Source organism: Lissotriton helveticus, chromosome 6 (genome assembly GCF_964261635.1).
Source record: "Lissotriton helveticus chromosome 6, aLisHel1.1, whole genome shotgun sequence".
Classification (NCBI taxonomy): Eukaryota; Metazoa; Chordata; class Amphibia; order Caudata; family Salamandridae; genus Lissotriton; species Lissotriton helveticus.
In genome coordinates, this window is record NC_136067.1 from 1,871,449,332 (window position 1) to 1,871,461,725 (window position 12,394).

Genomic DNA, 12,394 nt, shown 5'->3' on the forward strand with positions numbered 1-12,394 from the left:
GCCCTACAAGCTCCATCCTACCTTATTCCTGCCCATCAATCACTTGTCATCCAGCCCGCTCCTTGCGTCCTTCCAGTCATGCCTCTATCCGCCCTTCGAACTCCCCCCCAAGGGATGGGTGTGCCCGCTCTTGACCCCCCTGTCCCTTCAAAGTACCGCCTAAAGCAGCTCTGGCCTAAACTGGCAATGCCAAGGACCTACCCAAGCCGCACCTCCAACTGCCGGGTGGGTGGGTGGCCTTTCTTTTCCCTCCCGATGGTGCCAGGCGCAGGAAGAGGAAGTTCCCTTCCTCCCCTGCGCCTATATACCCACCCCCTAACTCCTCCCCTTCCCCTGCCTGTCCTATCATGCGCGAAAGACCCCGGGGGAAGACTAGTCTGCGACTGTGCTTCCCCCGGGGCCCGGCATCGCGCAATAAACAGACCACGCAGTGTGTAAGCGTAAAAGGCCATTTTATTATACCAGGCTGCGTAATCTGTACATAACCATAAACATCAACAAGTAAATAACGTCAAACCCCCACTCATACTCCCCCCTCATTCGTTTCACCCATTCCACCTCATCACAAAGCCCTACAAGCTCCATCATACCTTATTCCTGCCCATCAATCACTTGTCATCCAGCCCGCTCCTTGCGTCCTTCCAGTCATGCCACTATCCGCCCTTCGAACTCCCCCCCAAGGGATGGGTGTGCCCGCTCTTGACCCCCCTGTCCCTTCAAAGTACCGCCAACCAGGGAACCCCCTGTAGGGCGGTTCCCTGCCCCACCCCCCCGACCTAGGGTAGTCCGCCCGCACAAGCACACCCGCAATCACTCCCTGACACACCAGATATTCTAATTCCATAATTTGCTCACAACATCACGCATCTCCATCATGTACCAAGCATTGCCCAGCTGCGACAAGTGTACTCCGTCGTCCCTAAAAGCCAAAGGTTCCTCCAGTCGAATCCCTCCATGAGCAATAACTTTAATGTCCTTGTCAGCACAGTATAGTCTCATTGCCCTGTTGAGCTTCCGTCGTGCCTTTTCGATCGCCCCATGCTTCATCGCCCCTCTCCACACTTTCCTGGGGACTAACTCAGTCCAGGCAATGCAGGTCCCCGCAAGCCTAGATTTCAGTACCTCCAAGTCCCTCTGCATGAGCTGTAAAAGCGCCAAACCAGACAGCTGCACCAGATCATTTTCGCCAAGATGTATTATTAGCAAGTCAGGGCATCCCCTCTGTGGGACCATCTTCGCGAGCCAGGGCAGTAGTGCCCCCCATCGCATGCCGCCCTTGCCCCACCATTGTACCTCGTGCAAGTGTCCTTTCAGTCCCAGGTTACGGCCGTAAACCTGTCGCTCAGCATATTTGGATGCCCAATGCACGAAGGAGTGCCCAACAATCCATGTCACCGTCTTTTATCCCGGTCCACCCACGCAACCTACGAAGAAAATGATGTTAGAACAAGAACACAAACCGGGAATCAACCAACCCTGCCTGGGACCCTCGCACTTCCTCACATATCTCTCACAACAACAGGACTTCCAGTGCCCAATCTGTCGAATCCTATCCCAAGACCACCCCAACCGGGCCGCAGCTGTCGCAGCCCCAATTCGGAAAGAGTGAGTCCCGAAACCAGATGCGTCCATCCCCAATAGTCGCAAAGCCATGCGCAACACCGCCAACAACTGGCCCGCCGTCACTCTAGCACCCGAAGCGTGACAAAAAATCTCCCCACGCGCCACACTCGCCGTTCCCAGGAAAGTCCGCCACTCACCCACAGGGCACACTGGCCCGCCCTCCGTCTCATTCAACCACACCCATTTACCCCTGCCCAACTGATCAGTCTTCGAGCACCGCAACCAAATACCCAGGCGACCACCATCCACCCGAATTTCCTCAAACAACCTGCCAGCCACTCCCCTGGTACCCAGCAGCTCAGACACCCTGAACGCCCTGAAAAACATCCACACCATACACAAACGGAAAAGGCCCACCTCAAACAGGTCATAACAACAGTCCGGCAACACCCCAACCAGCCGGACCAACAACTCAAAAGTAATTGCCCCCCGCAGCCTACCCCCCCCACTCCTGCATTCCCTGCCCCAACCCCGCAACATCCTGCTCACGATCACATCCTTGGTCGGATCAAAACCCAGAAACAAAGCACAGTAAAAGGATATCCACGCCAATTTACCAGAAACCGTAGCCGCAGTCAAGGCCCTGTCAATACAATCCAGCACAAAATGTCTCAGTCCCTGTTCCACCACAGACTCAACACAAACCACACCATCCAGCCTCCAACCCATGAAAGCGCTAAATTCAGACCATGCCAAGCGATACGTTTGCCTCGTCGATTCTGCAACAGACCCTTCCACCAGGCCAATCATCCTCACTCCCCCAAGGCCCAGATGCCGGCCGGTAGCTCGGTCTTGCACGCATCCGCTCCCGGTGCTAGGTGCCGGAACCGCTGCCACTGTGAAGGAGACAAAGCATCCGCAATGTCATTATTCGCCCCAGGGACATGCTTCGCCCGAAACACCACATTCAGCCACAGACACGCCAACATGAACCTCCGCAACAGTCGCAGCACTCTCAGGTCCCTTGCCCTCTGACGATTCACCAGCTCCACCACCGTCATGTTGTCCACATGGAAAAGCACCGATCTGTTCCTGAATTCCCCCCCCACACCTCCAAGGCCACCAGCAGAGGAAAAAATTCCAAGAAAGCAATGCTCCTTCCCTGTTTGAGCCAGTGAGCCGGCCAGCTCTCCGCGCACCACCTCCCGTCCCAGAAAAACACCAAACCCCGCTGACCCAGCTGCATCAGAGAAAATTTGGCATTGCCAGACCGCCCTCTCCTCGTCAAATTCCAGGGGCACACCATTGAACTCCTTCAGGAAAGCAATCCAGGTCCTCAAATCAGCACGCACACCCATAGAAACCCTAACTCTGTGATGTGGGAGTAGCGCCCCCGACATGGCCATGCCGAGCCGCCTACAGAACGTCCGCCCTGCTCTCACCACCCTACATGCAAAGTTAAGGAAACCAAGGAGCTTCTGAACCGCCCTCAAAGGGATCCGCTTTTCATCAATCGCCCACTCCAAACAAGCCAGTATTTCCGCCACCTTGGCAGCAGGAAGACGCGCCAGCCACTGTACCGAGTCCAGCTCGATCCCCAGGAATGTCAAGCAACAGCTGGGACCAGCCGTCTTCTCCGGTGCCAGAGGCACCCCAAAATGAAGGGCCAGTTCCTGAAACCGCGACAGGGCCCTGCCGCAATGCCCAGAATCTGCCCTCCCCAGGAAGAGGAAATCATCCAAGTAATGAGTGACCTCTCGGCACCCACTGACTCGCACCATGACCCACGGCAGGAAAGTGCTGAACAGCTCAAACAGAGCGCAGGAGATGGCGCACCCCATGGGCAAAACCTTGTCCACGTAGATGGCCCCCCAAACTGCATTCCCAAGAGCGAGAAATCCGCCGGATGAATGGGCAGTAGCCGGAAAGCTGACTTGATGTCACATTTTGCCAATTCAGCCCCCGCCCCACACACCCTCACCAGACGGATCGCATCGTCCACCGACGCATAGAGCACCCTAGAATCTTCCTCCGCAATGAAATCGTTCACTGACTGCCCCTCCAGCCACGACAGATGGTGTATCATCCTAAACTCCCCTTCCTCCTTCTTTGGTACCACACCCAACGGAGAGATGATCAGATCGTCCAAAGGCCAGTCAGTAAACGGGCCAGCCACCCTTCCTTCCTCAAACTCCTTCCTCAACTTAGCGGCCACCACACCAGGCAACTCCTTAGCAGAACGCAAGTTGTCTGCCCAACGGCGCTCCCTGGGGCCCTGATAGCCCACCCTAAAACCCTCTGTGAAACCCCAGAAAAGCCGCGCCGCCGCTTCCTGATCCGGGTAGCACGAGAGCCACGGGGCCATCGCCTTCACCCTAACCGGTGTAGGCGCCCTTCTGTCCAGGGTGGCCCCGCCCTCGGGCGTTCCTCCACTGTTCCGACGGCGTGGCAAGTGTGAGACACTGAGTGAGAGCATGTTTGCCTCCGCATTTCGAGCACTCATGTTTGAACTTGCAGGGGTACCGGGAACAGTACCCCTTATTGTAGCTCCAACAGGCCCCTGTGGAATATCCTCCCGGCTTAGTCTGCTGACCCGATACGATGGTGCTGGGCACTGCGCCACCTCCCGCCCCACCTTGGGCTGGACGCGGCGGAAAGGACCGGTACACTACCGGCAAGCCGCTGGCCGTGTGTGTGGATGCAGTGGAGTGCGTGGACGCCATCCACTGCACCCAGAGTTCCTGATCCACCTCCCCCCAGCTTTTCTCCGGATTCGCACTGACCCTGGCCCTAAACTCCTCGTCATAACTCAGCCAAGCAAATCCCCCAAACTGCATCTGAGCCTTGCGAATGATGTCCATGTACTTGAACAAAGCAGTCGCCCGGTCCAGATACTTTTCACAGTAGATACTGGCATAAATCAAAAACGCTGATGTCCAGTTCTCCATCGTCACAGGTACCCTGGGGCGTCTAGTCAGCTCCCACTCCTCCTCCTTCAAGCCCTCCTTAGCTTGCACCTCCCTATGGAGCAACTTAAACACATCCACGAATTCGTGCCTCCAAATCCGTGCCCTGAGTTTCTCGGAGAGATGTGAGCCCAATGGCATCGCCAACCCCATGTACGGCAGCTTCTTCGGGACCTTCACCCCTTTTTCCTCCTTACCATCCCCTTTGTCCGTCTGCACCCCCGTAGTCACCGACTTACAGTCCACCTTCTCACCCTCCTCAAGTGGACTGCCCGATGGCTTCTCCGGCTCCCGGACCGACCCGTCTCCCACTCCCACTGACCTACAAGTCCTCTTACGCCCCTCCCCCCCCGGGAACCGTCCTCCCAGGCTGCCCACCAGGAACCCTCACCTGTGAGTGCTGAGGTCCGTTCCCTGGGCCGTCCTCTGGGCGCCGCCACCTGGACCGCCGCCATCCCAGCTTTGGTCTTCGTCACCGCTGATGCCTGCAAAACACCAACGTCGCCGTTGTCCGCAGCACCCCCAGAGCCCGCTGCGTCATCCCGCACCTCCCCATCTTCCAACTCGTCACTCTCATCACCATAATCCAGCTCAAGCACCGGTTCCGGATACATACGCACACTCTCCACCTCTATCACCGCTCTCTTCACACCTCTCTGCACACCTCCCCGGCCACGCAGTCCAACCACCACTCGCGCCGCAGGAGCCCGAGCCCTCGGTGGAGGGACAGCCGCCGCAGACTGCCCTGCTGCTTCAGTCCTGTGTTTTGGAGCCGTCTTGCGCCCCGCCAGGCACCCCCGGGCTCTGCCGACAGCCGCCGGCTTGGATCCCCACCCGCCCCTCAGATCGCTCCAACCTGAGTGGGCCCCAACACCATCGGCCCACTGAGTGGGCCCACTTCCACAACAAGATCGCAGACATACACAACAGTTTCAACAACCAACCAACGCACACCAGGACCGAACAACCACCCCCCACCACCACCCTCCACGCCTGGACCCCGATCAGCACCGAAGACACCATCCAAACGATGAACTCCATCCACTCCGGATCTCCGACAGACCCCTGCCCTCACTACGTCTTCAATAAGGCCGACGCTGTCATCGCACCCCACCTGCGAGACATCATCAACACATCCTTCGACACCGCCACCTTCCCCGAGTGCTGGAAGCACGCCGAACTCAGCGCTCTACTCAAGAAACCCACAGCGGACCCCACCGAACTCAAGAATTACCGCCCCATCTCGCTCCTCCCATTTCCAGCCAAAGTCATCGAGAAGACCGTCAATAAGCAGATGGCCGCCTTCCTCGAGACGAATGGATCCCTCGACCCCTCACAGACCGGCTTCCGAGCCAATCACAGCACCGAGACCGCCCTCATCGCCGCCACCGATGACATCCGAACCCTGATGGACAACGGAGAAACAGCGGCCCTCATCCTCCTAGACCTCTCCGCGGCATTCGACACTGTCTGCCACCGCACCCTAGTACAGCGCCTCAGCAACGTCGGAATCCAGGACAAGGCGCTGGAATGGATCATCTCCTTCCTCGACGGAAGAACACAGAGAGTCCGCCTCCCACCGTACAAGTCAGAGGCATCCGAAGTCATCTGCGGCGTCCCTCAAGGATCCTCTCTGAGCCCCACCCTCTTCAACGTCTACATGAGCCCACTCGCGGCCATCGCACGCCAACACAACCTCAGCATAATCTCCTACGCCGACGACACCCAGCTGATCCTCTCCCTGACCAACGACCCAGCCGCCGCCAGAGCCGACCTGCACGAAGGGATGAAAGAGGTAGCCGAGTGGATGACGACCAGCCGCCTGAAACTGAACTCCGACAAGACGGAGGTCCTCATCCTGGGCTCTTCACCCTCCGCCTGGGACGACTCCTGGTGGCCTCCCGCCCTGGGCACCGCACCCAAACCGACAGACCATGCACGCAACCTGGGCTTCCTCCTGGACTCCTCCCTCTCCATGACCAGGCAAGTCAACAACGTCTCCTCGGCGTGCTTCAACATCCTACGCATGCTACGGAAGATCTTCTGGTGGATCCCCACCGAGACCAGGAAGACCGTCACCCAGGCCCTCGTCACTAGCCGACTGGACTACGGCAACGCCCTCTACGCCGGTACCACCGCCAAACTCCAGAAAAGACTCCAGCGGATCCAGAACGCCTCTGCCAGACTCATCCTCGACATCCCACGAACCAGCCACATCTCCGGACACCTAAGAGACCTCCACTGGCTCCCCGTCAACAAAAGAATCACCTTCCGCCTCCTCACCCACGCACACAAAGCCCTACACGACCAAGGCCCGAGCTACCTCAACAGCCGAATCAACTTCTACGCTCCCAAACGCCACCTCCGATCAGCCAACCACGCCCTCGCCGCCGTCCCCCGCATCCGAAGAGCGACTACAGGAGGAAGGTCCTTCTCCTACCTGGCCGCCAAGACCTGGAACTCCCTCCCAACCGACCTGCGCCTGACCCAAGACCACCTCTCCTTCAGGAAGAAGCTGAAGACCTGGCTGTTCGAGCAGTAGCGGCACCCCCCCTCCCCCAGCGCCTTGAGACCCTACGGGTATGTAGTGCGCTCTATAAATGTCATTGATTGATTGATTGATCGGCCTCAGAGCCGTCCTGGCCGTCCCTACACCTGCCATCTCTCCCTGTGGGGCGGAGGGGACCTCCACAGCCGCTTTGGCCCCCTTACTACGCCTCAGCTCCTCCTCAGAGGTCGGGGTAGGGGGCCCCTCAATCTCGTGGCTCCACACTGCCCCCACTCTTGCCCCAGGCTGCTCAGCCCATCTCGCTTCCCGAATCTGCTCCATGATCCGTTCCTGTCTGGCCCTATCCTCCCATGACAGAGAGCCCCAGATCTTGGGGGGCGGGGGCGGGCAGTAGCCAAGAAACTCAACCCCCGCGGGAGCAAAACCCACCACACCAGGCCCCGAAACCCCCCCCCGCCACCCAGGGGTCCAGGAAACGCTGAGCTGCCCGGGCCCTCTGGGGCCCCCGACGCCCCCGCCCCACCAGGGCAGGGGTGGGCACCCTGGAGCTCACGGACAGGCCGATGGGGGCATCATCCCCCAGCTCCGCCTCCCCTGACACAGCCCCCTCCCCACAGGCCCTCCCAACAGTAAGGTCCACCGGAAGTCTGTCACCCCCCGCGGCCCCAGGCCCCCCACCGGGAAACACAGGCGCCAAAATCTGGCTGAGGCCCTGCCCCGCCCCCCCACCTCCACCTCTACCACCTCCGACTGCTGCAGCAGATGGCCAGTGGGGGCCGGGACCCCCGCAGCAGCCCTAGAAGCCCCTGGCACGAAGTCAAGCGGGGGAAAGGCTCGCGGGGGCAGGCTCTTGCGCTTTCCGCCCCTCGCCGAGTCTCTGGGCGCTCCGCCCCCCCTCCGCTCCACCGCATGCCCCCTGCCGTCAGGCTCGTCGTCCTGACATGCAATTACAGCCGCCATGACCCCCGCCGAAGCCGCGCGCGTGCCCCTGGTGGCCCCCACCCACGCCTGACCCAACACGCCAGGTTGGAGCAGGTCTTCCCGGCCGGCCCTCGCCAGCAACAGCAAGGCCGCCCGGACCTCATCGGCCGAGACGCCCGACATCGCGCTGGATCTCACGCGTTCCGCGTGTGAAAGCTAATGAATGGCTGCCGTGAAACGGCCCGCGTCGCGCCCAACAAACCTAAACTCGGCCTAAAATAGCCTAACAATATCCCTACACTAACCTTTCTTTTCCCTCCCGATGGTGCCAGGCGCAGGAAGAGGAAGTTCCCTTCCTCCCCTGCGCCTATATACCCACCCCCTAACTCCTCCCCTTCCCCTGCCTGTCCTATCATGCGCGAAAGACCCCGGGGAAAGACTAGTCTGCGACTGTGCTTCCCCCGGGGCCCGGCAATGTCTTCAATAAGGGCGCGCATGTGAGACTGTGCCGGTGGGCATGCCATAGACTATGTGCCACATCAAGTGTGTTGTTTCTTCATTAAGTGCACGTATGTGAGACTGCCGGTGGTGTAATCTTTACAGGTCAACACAAAGGATGGCAACGGCCTCCATTCTCCTGCAACTGCAAGATCCATGTTTTGGCATAGCCCCCCACTCCAGCACCATTCACAGAGCGAAGCTAGAGGGCCCACTTGCCATAACCTGAAATTTCTTCTAATTGGTCTCCAAATCAGTCATGGAGGCCAACAACGCTACTACCAATATGTCCAGACACCTCAGAGGACAGGCCAATAAAACCACATTATCTGCATACAGTAAAGATGGAAGCGGTGTTGATTCAATATTAGGCAAGCCTAGGCCACATAGTGTCAGTCGCTTATTCAAGTTGTTATGTAGAGAATAAACAAAATGGACACAAAGACACAGCCCTGCGCACTTGATGCTCTAGTTTAATGGGGGTCGAATGCTCTCCTTTGAAGCCAAATCACACTCTGGCCTCCAGATCTATATGTAGATCAGCAAGAAAATGCACCAGAGGGGCATCTAGACCCAAATACAGAAGGATTTGCCAAAGTTTTGACCGACTGACTCAGTTGAAAGCACATGAGAGTTCCATAGAGGCCCGGTGCATGGGCAAGAGCTTGGCTACAGTATATTTACCAAGAATCAAATCAAGATTCAAGCCCTGCTCCAAAGTACCTAGGCCCTCAGGGAAACCATATTGGAATGAGTTAATAAAGTCATTCTCCTCTGCCCATTCTCTGATCCTAAATAAAAAGACCCTACCAAGAATGTTAACAGCAGAGTCAATGAGTGACATTTGCCTGTAACAACCAGATTGTCGCTGGTTCTCCTTTTAAAAATAGGGACAACAACAGATGAAGAGCAAGATCTTGGAATCTGATTTTTAAAAATGTGATGATGGACATTGGTAAGCAGGGGTGTGTACAAGTCAATACTGAATTTGTATAAATCCAAGGGACCCCAATCGGGCACTTGAGCTTTGCCTTAAGGGCTCTCTTGTACGGCATGTATGACCTCCCATAACTCAAAAAAGAAACCTTGGCCAAGATCAATGTGGGAGGAGCCAGCTCAACCAACACTGAGACAGGAGCTCCATAGGTAATGTATTGGAAAAGTGGATAACCCATTTTCCTGATGTTATATTAAACTTAAGCTTATTTCATTGCTATCAAAAGCTCTTAAGAATCTAACAGAGTTCCAAAATGCTTAGGTGTGCTTATATTCACATGCAAGCATAAGATGATCCCTTTCTTGTTTTTTCATCTATTTTTTCCTGTTTTTTAAAGCAGTTCTGTGGGATACTCGACAGGTAGTAATTACCAATGGATCCCTAGGTTTAACTCTCAGGCCTGCTCACAGGCGTCTCCTGGCAATCGAACATGAAGCATCAACCACTTAGTGGGAAAATGTGCTCTGCTATTCACAGGCTGAAATAGGATTGATTTTATTCCCTGGCAAATGTCAGTAAATGTGGCAATAATTAGACCCTCACTAGCCCGTTCAAATAAAGAAAGATTAAGTAGATCAAGTGATTGCGAATCAACAACTTTTAAGAAACCATATGGGTCCTTCAATTGTCAAATCAGCCTTAGCCCATTAGAGCTGAGACAAGGTCACAATTATCCTTTGATTGGCAATGAAAATTCAATGAGGAGAGGGAAATCCCAGCAATATGACAGGTGTGATTGCCAAAAGGTTTCTCAATAATGTCACAGGAAAATAAATAGTTTAAAAAGTGCTTGGAAAAAAATATATAATCAATCATTGAATGACAGTCATGGCCAAAATAAATAGGTATGGAGCTTCTGCGACAGAAGTCATGAAGTTGTTGACTAAATCACTCTCAGAAAATATACTTTAGAAGTTCCAGACCTCTAGAATCAAGAGAGTCCTGTATCAGACCTTCGATATAATGTGGGTCAAGCAGGATAATGATGGAAATCACCGACTGTAGTTTTGGTCATCACAAATAACCAAGTGTACATTACTAAGGCTTGAGCGCTTAAATTATACAATTAACCCCTTCCGCGCTGTGCACATTTTCACGCTGTGCGGGGGTTTTATTGACTGGGCGGGATTCGGACGGACCCGACCGTTGTCAGCACACACCCACTGGGACGGCGGATGGCCGGGGGCCGTCTGAAGCACACAAGGGGTTAATCAGTAAATTTAAACAAAAAACTAAAGTTACCTGTATAGGAATAGGCAAAGTCATTGTTATAAAAAGTATTAAACAAATACAACTCCGCACTCCCAGAGCATTTAACCAAAACCCCCAAATGAACTGACAGTGGGTGTCAAAGGGTGAAACCGTGATATTTAATCGTAACTTACAACATGTAGGCAAACCGAGTTTAGCCCTGCCAGTGCATGAAGGAACAGCTGGAATTAGGGTCTTGGGGGGCAACTGAGAACAGGGAGGTCTGCCCCCTGGGATAGTTTGGGGAATGGAGCAGGTCAATGACTGCTCAGTTTGGGCTACGACTGGGTTATATTTTAGTCCAGGGGTTTAAAAAGCAGCCATTTTTTGCTACAAGCCACAATTTTGTAGTGGTGACACGGTGGCTGGCCCCAGTTAATGTTGGTTTAGCAATAGCTTGCAGGTTGAGAGATGAATTACCTCTGCCAATGATAAAGTTGCTCAAGCAATGAAGCTGCTGGCTTGACCTCTAGGCCCGAGCGTGGTGAGCAGAGACCACCCGAGGCGACGAGCATCTGGAGTGGTTTCGGCAGCGGTAATCGCCTGTTTGCCACTGCACTGGATACCCGCATCTTTGGGGAATGAGGTAAGGGAAGGGGTTGCTCCAGACTGGGGAGAGCGGCCCAAGAGCACATGAAGCAGGCTGCTGGGCAGAGCTTGTGCCCGGGTGGCAGAATTTATTTATTTATTTATTTAATGCAATTTTATATAGCGCAGACTTTGCCAAAAGGTGTCAGAGCGCTTCACAACAGAACCAATTAATTTACATGATGAGAAGTTTACATATAAACATGTTACAGAAACACACGGAAAAGAAATAAAAGTAGAATAAAACAAAAGATGCAAGTCATACAAAAAACAAAAAAAAAATTAGGAAGTTCGTGCAGGCATAGATTACAAATTTACAATATTGAAAGAACTTCTTTGAGGGACATGAAAAGGGATGTATTAGTTCTGGAAGTATCTTTGGAGGAGAAGAGATTTGAGGTCAGTTTTGAAGGTCCGGGTAGAGGTTGTGGTACAGAGAAATGGAGGAAGTGAGTTTCAGATTCGAGACGCACTGCCTCAGAGGGATTGAGCCATCGATCTTTCCCTTTTGAAGGTGGGGGGCTCAAGCAGTAGCTTTTCCGCATAACGAGAAAATGTAGAGCCTCCAGAGATTTTAAGTTTAATTGCCAGGTATCGAGGGGAGGAAGTGTGCAAGGCTTTGTGGGTGATACAGGCAGTCTTGTAGATTGATCTTGCCTCGATGGGAAGCCACAGAAGAGAAGAAAAAATGGGTGTGATGTGGTCACTTCTTTTGGCCCCAAAGACAAAATGAGCTGCTGAATGGAGAACGGATTTAAGAGGGGAAAGGTGAGATTTGAGGAGACCAGCAAGAAGAGAATTGCAATAATCCAATCTATAGAGAACCAGAGATTATACCAAGGTTTTTAGGTCTTGCTCCAGAAAGAAACGTCGAATCCCCCCGAGAAGGCCCAGTTGGTATTGTGCAATCTTTGCACTGGAACTGATCTGGGAGAGTAGATTGAGCACTGTTGGCCTACTGGAAGGGAAGGCATGTGTGGGAGGTGTGGAGGCTGGGGCAGATTCTGGCTTTAGTGAGCCAGCTGGTGGCCTGTATGAGCTCGATGGAAGCTAGTGGTGGGTGGGGCCACAGAAAACGTGCTCCTATGCAGGGAAGGTGAG

General features: G+C 54.6%; 1 pseudogene; it reads right to left on the bottom strand.

The window, feature by feature from the left end:
- Positions 1-810: 810 nt before the first annotated feature.
- LOC144762918 (uncharacterized) lies at positions 811-3,928 on the bottom strand (annotated as a pseudogene).
- Positions 3,929-12,394: the final 8,466 nt, after the last annotated feature.